Source organism: Mesocricetus auratus, unplaced genomic scaffold (assembly GCF_017639785.1).
Source record: "Mesocricetus auratus isolate SY011 unplaced genomic scaffold, BCM_Maur_2.0 Super-Scaffold_100021, whole genome shotgun sequence".
In the NCBI taxonomy this organism is placed as follows: Eukaryota; Metazoa; Chordata; class Mammalia; order Rodentia; family Cricetidae; genus Mesocricetus; species Mesocricetus auratus.
This window is the reverse complement of record NW_024429202.1, coordinates 31,345,923-31,351,923: the sequence shown is the minus strand read 5'-3', so window position 1 is coordinate 31,351,923 and position 6,001 is coordinate 31,345,923. Positions and strand designations below refer to the sequence as shown.

Genomic DNA, 6,001 nt, shown 5'->3' with positions numbered 1-6,001 from the left:
ATTAATACCAATTAACATTAATCAATGTTATTAATTACAACCATTAATTAATGGAGGAGGAGGAAGTTTGGAAAGATGGTTCAGCAGTTAGAACTCACTGCTCTTACAGACAACCCAGGCTCATTTCCCAGTCTCAATGTGGCTCACAAAGGTTTGTAACTACCGTCCCAGCTATCTGATGTCCCTTCTGATCTCCTTGGACACTGCATGTTCATGGTGCCCTTGCATGCATGCAGACACAACCCTCAAACACATAAAATAAAAATAAATAATAAAATCCTTTTTAAAAATGCATAAAGGCATGCACCACCATGCCTTTAATTCCAGTACTCAGGAGGCAGAGGAAGGCAGATCTCTGTGAGTTCAAGGCCAGCCTGGTCTACAAAGCAAATTCCAGGACAGTCTCCAAAGCTACTACATAGAAACCCTGTCTCAAAGAAAGTTTTATAACGGAGTTGGAAAATGGCTTAGCCGGTGAATTAAAGTGCTTGCTGTGCAATCATTAGGACCTTAGTTTACATGACCAGAACTCGTGGAAAAGCAGGTGGCTCCTGTCTGTAACCTTAGTACTGAAGACCACTGAGGCAAGCAGACTAAGGACTCTCTGGCCAGCTAGTCTAGCCAAAACATTGAGATACCGGTTCAGTAAGAGACACTGTCTCAAAAAATGAGGTGGAGAATAATAAGGATTGATGTTCACCTCTGCCATGCTCCCCACCATAATGGTTATGGACTCTAACCTACTGGAATCTTAAACCCCAAATAAAATGCTTTCTTTGCTTTGGTTGTGGTGTTTTGTCCCAGCAATTGAAGGGTAGCTAAGACAGGCAGAGTATCCCAGCCCAACCCATAACTAGCTGATAGGGCTAGACTCCAACAGTTTGTTCTGGAGCCCTGTCTCAGCTTTCCAGGGCTGGAGTTGCAGGTGGGTATCCAGTCCTACTTGGAAAGTTTATGGGTTTTGCGATCCAAAATCTATCCTTAGGCTTACAAAGCAAGTTTTAATGTCTGAGCCATCTCATTAGGCCCTGACATTCTTGGTTAAATATGCAGATTATATTTTAATTCCATGAATTAATTCTAGTTTTATTTTTAGAGGACTTTTATTTTATACGTATGGGTGGTTTGCCTTTACACGATTATGTGCACCACATGTATGTTCTGTGCCTGCAGGAGCCAGAAGAGGACATCATATCCCCTGACTCTGGAGCTACAGATAGTTGTCAGCATCTGTGTGGGTTCTGGGAATTGAACCTGGGTCCTCTATGCCAACTCCCCAGTCCTAATTTTAGTTTTTTGAGGAACTGATATACTCCTTTCCACAGTGGCTACACCATTTTACTTTACCACTAATAGATTCCAATTTCTTCACAGCCTTACACACACACGTACACAGACATTACACACAGACATACACATAGGCATGTACACACATGTGCACATGCATGCATGAACACTTTTATGCATATATACACCACATTTTACATGCATATAATAGATGTGGAGTAATATTTTGTTGTGGCTCCATTTTGCATTCCCCTGGTAATCAGAGCTGCTTGGCACCTTTATCTATTCCTGTTGTATTGTTTGTATATCTTCTTTGAAGAAAACTCAAACCAAGTTCTCTCCTCTTTTTCATTGTTTTTTGTTATGCAGTATGAGTTTCTTATATATTTTGGATGACTTCCTGTTAGATAAATGGCTATAAGTATGTCCAGTCATCCCACAGCATACCTTTCTCCTGTCCCTTTGCAGTGCAGAAGACTTTCTGTTTTAGTTTGTGCTCTTAACCACCAATTCATTTCTTAGCCACAGAGGTGCCTTTAAAAACAAACTATCAATTTGAGAAACTTCTAATCCAGTCTGCAGAGAGACTTCTCTTTAGAGGGGTTTTAGCTTCGACCCATGATTTTCCTTTTTCTCTTCCCTTATTTTTCACTTTGTTAATTTAGTAAGTTACACCGATGAGCTCTCCAGTGTTGAGCAGATGCTACATTCCCGATGGAAGCCAGTTGGCTGTAGTGTGTTATTATTTTCATAATTGATGAGGTTGATTTTTCTCAAATTCCTGAAGGCATTTTGAATCATTCTCACAAGGGATATGGATTTGTAACTTTCTTTCCTGTGATGTCTCCATCGGGTTTCAGCATCAGAATAATAATGCTGGCTGAATGGAACAAGCCAAGAAGAAATTGTTCCTTCCTCTAAGTTCTAAAAACATCTGAGTAGGATTGGTGTTATTTCATCCTTTCAAGTTTCTGAAAAAAAATTGCCAGGATGTCATCTGTACCTATAATTTTCTCGGTGAGGATGCTGTAATTGGGGATTTAATTTCTTGGCTATATAGGATACTTCAGTTGTTGGTGGCTTCTTGAGATAATTTTGCTATTTATGTTTTTCAAGGAGTTTGTTCTTTTATCTATGTTGTTGAATATATTAGCACAAAGATGCACAATTTTTTCATGCTTTAAAGGGCATCTTTTAAATGTAATTAATGTACAATAACTTGTGCCTGTTGATGTGTAGCAGAGTTTTGACATATGTGAAGTCATGCTATGCCAGTTTCTGCTCACTGTGAAGGTAAGCCTCTTCCCCCCAATCCTCTCTCATACAGGAGGTTTTCCTGGCCTTGTGGTACCCTCCTGGATGTTGCGGGGCTCTTTCTACAGCCTCACACTTTGCATACCAGCCCAGCTCACACTTTGCATACCAGCCGTCCCTTGGTAATAGATGAGCAGCTGTTCTCTGTTCAGTACACTTCTCTGGCAGTCTGCCCTGTCATCCCAAACCACCTCATCTCCCAGGGCCACCCACACCATCTCCATGCTCAGGACCTCACCAGGTTGGCCTCATGTTCCGTATCCCTGGCTAGGCCTCACTCTTCTTTTCAGAGAGTTGAAGGGTCAATTATAGGATTTGTCTCACCGCTTTCTGCTCCTTGGAAATTACTGACCCACACTACACGAAGTCCAGTGCGTGAAAACCACCATTCCATGTCTTTCTTTCAGCTTTTTATGTTGTTTCATGCCAGAGGATGAATCTGGTGATGGCTCTGTGGGTTTCAAAACCATTGCTCAGCACACAACACTTTTGGCATTGTTATACCGTCTGGATTCATTTACCATTTTTTGAAATATTCCTCGTTATTGTTGGTTATTTACCATGTTCACGGATCTGCTTGCTAATAGCCCTAACTCAAACTTTCTTACAGAAAGCACTTTTCCATCCTTTAGTTTTTACTCTCTTTTTTCTGTGTTTGGATACACCGCTCTGACACATTTGTGTGTCTATATAGTCCCTGCTTCTTTACTACTCTTATACTGTTTGTTTTTAACTGAAGATTTAGGCTAACCCCTCTCAGCACGCCTCTCTGTGACAATAGAAGCACTAAGAATGTTATAACACAGTGGTTACTAAGCACTTGAACTATGCCTAGAGTCATAGAGGCACCAAATTGATTTTGTTCAATTTTAAATCAGTGTAAATAGCCCTGTGTGGTTAATGGCTAGTGTCTTAGAGTTGGCTGACTATGGATTATGTACATTTGATATACTTATTAATAAGGTTGGACTTGAGCTTGTCATCTTGTTCTTTTCTAATTTTTTTTCAAGACCTAGATAAATAGCTCAGTGGTAGAGTGCTTGCCTTCCTTCCATTTGCATGGCCCTGGGCTCCAAGGCCATACTCAAAGAAAATGCAGTTTCCATTTCTACCTTGTTCATGTATCTTATTTCTCCTTCGAATTTAGATTTTAAAAAATCTGTATCTATGTGCATGTGCTGGATAATTTTATATCAACATGACACAAGCTAAAGTCATCTGAGAGAAAGAAACCTCAATTAAGAAAAGGGTCCTGTAAGATCAGGCTGTAGACAAGCCTATAGGGCATTTTCTTAATTAGTAATTAATGGGAGGAGGGCCTAGCTCATTCTAGGTGGTACCACCGTTAGACTAGTGGTCCTGGGGTCTATAAGAAGCAGGTTGAGCAGATAGAAGCCATGCAGCACCCCTCCATGGCTTCTATCTGCATCAGCCCTTCTCTCCAGGTTCCTGCTCTGTTTGAATTCTTGTTCTGACTTCCTTTGAAGATGAACAGCAATATGGAAGTTTAAGCCAAATAAACTCTTTCCTCCCTGTCTTAGTTAGGGTTTCTATTACTGTGAAGAGACCCCTGACCACAGCAACTCTTATAAAGGAAAACATTTAATTAGGGCTGGGTTACAGTTTCAGAGGCTTAGTCCATTACCATCATGGCGGAAAGCACAGCTGCATGCAAACAGACGTGGTGCTGGAGCAGGAGCTGGCAGTTCTACATCTGGATCCACAGGCAGCAGGAAGAGACTGCTGCACTGGGCATGGTTTGCTCTTTTGAGACCTCAAAGCCCACACGCTAGCACCACACTTCCTCAAACAAAGCCACACCTGCTCCATCAAGGCCACACCTCCTAATAATGCCTATGGACTTATGTGGGAGATTTTTATTTAAACCATCACACTCTCCAACTTGCCTTTTGGCCATGGTATTTTATCTCAGCAACACAAACCCTAAATAAGAGAGTGCATCTATCTGGTGTGTGTGTGTTGAATACCTGGAGCTGGAGTTACAGATAGTTGTTGGCTGTTCTACACGGGTGATCTGTACATGTACTTAACTAGCACCTAAGCAATCTTTCAAGCCCCAATAATGTCTTCCTTTTTGTTCCAAACGGTTCCCCTATGATTGGACTACTGTCTTGGTTCGGGTTGTGTGTGAACTTATTTTAGATTTTGCCATATTTATCTTTAATTACCATCTGCCTTTAATTCACAGCTTATCTCTACATATTGTAGAAGTATGCCAGGGTCTCTATGACCTCCACAGCCAGCAGAGTGATGACTGTTGGGAGACAAGAAGGCATTTGGTTCAGTAGGACTCAGTAGCCAATGTTGGTTCAAACTTCAAGAGTCTGACCTCAAGTAGTTTATTTTCGGCATATTTAAGCACAACAAAATTTGGCAAAAACTATTTTGGTGATAATTAACTTAATCACACATGCACAACAAAGCATAATCTCTTTACAGAAGAAAGATAAATATAGACCAGATGTGACTATATCAAAATTCTTTGTGAAGTCCATAAAGATAGATCCTACAGACTGACTAAGAAAAACAGAGGGAAGGTCACCAGGCCAGTAAGCATGTCTGATCCCAAACTTCTGAGCAGGTAACTGGTATTGAATTCCTTCCCTTGACATGACAATCACATGCATTCAACATTCCAGTTCCCCTACTGCTTATCTGTGAGCACAAAGACCTCCATGCCTCCTACAGAAGTATGCCTCAATTTTTCATCCATCACACTTTTGTTATGTATTTCCACAAATCTTATCATCCCATAACACATTATTATTAATTTTAAACAATCAACTATCTCCAAGAATATTTTAAAGTATGTCATATGCTTCTGCATTCTTCAGTCTCTTCTGATTTCTTTGTATAAATCCAAGTTCCTACCTGGTGTCATTTTCCTTCCCTTGAAAAACTTCACTTGCTCCAGCTCCTGGTACAGCTGTGTTGGTGAAGAATTACTTGGGCTCTTGATTGTCTTAGAGTGCTTCCAGTTGTCTTAATTTTGATGGTTATTCTATTATTTAATTTCACTTCATTTGCTTCTGTTTTGTTTGTTTACGGGTTCATCCTAGAAATCTACAGTCATTATCATCATGGTGGTTTGAATAGGTATAGCTCCTATAGACTCATATATTTAAATGCTTGACCTATAGGGAGAGACACTATTAGGAGGTGTGGCCTTGTGGAAGTATGTGTGTTGTTATTGGAGGAAGTGTGTCATTGTGGGGGTGGTCTTTGAGGTCTTATATATGCTCAAGCTGTGTCCAGTGAGGACAGTTTGCTTCCTGTTGCCTGTGGATCAAGACATAGAACTCTAAGCTGCCTCTCCAGCACCATGTCTGCCTGCATGCTGCCTTGCTTTCTGTCATGATGATAATGAACTAACCCTCTG

General features: G+C 40.7%; 1 long non-coding RNA gene across 1 annotated transcript; it reads right to left on the bottom strand.

Moving 5' to 3' along the window:
- Positions 1-1,320: 1,320 nt before the first annotated feature.
- Positions 1,321-3,043, bottom strand: LOC121133340. The gene is made up of 2 exons (XR_005870174.1): positions 2,840-3,043; positions 1,321-2,258 (listed from the first exon to the last, which is right to left on the bottom strand). It is a non-coding gene; the product is annotated as an uncharacterized LOC121133340 (long non-coding RNA).
- Positions 3,044-6,001: the final 2,958 nt, after the last annotated feature.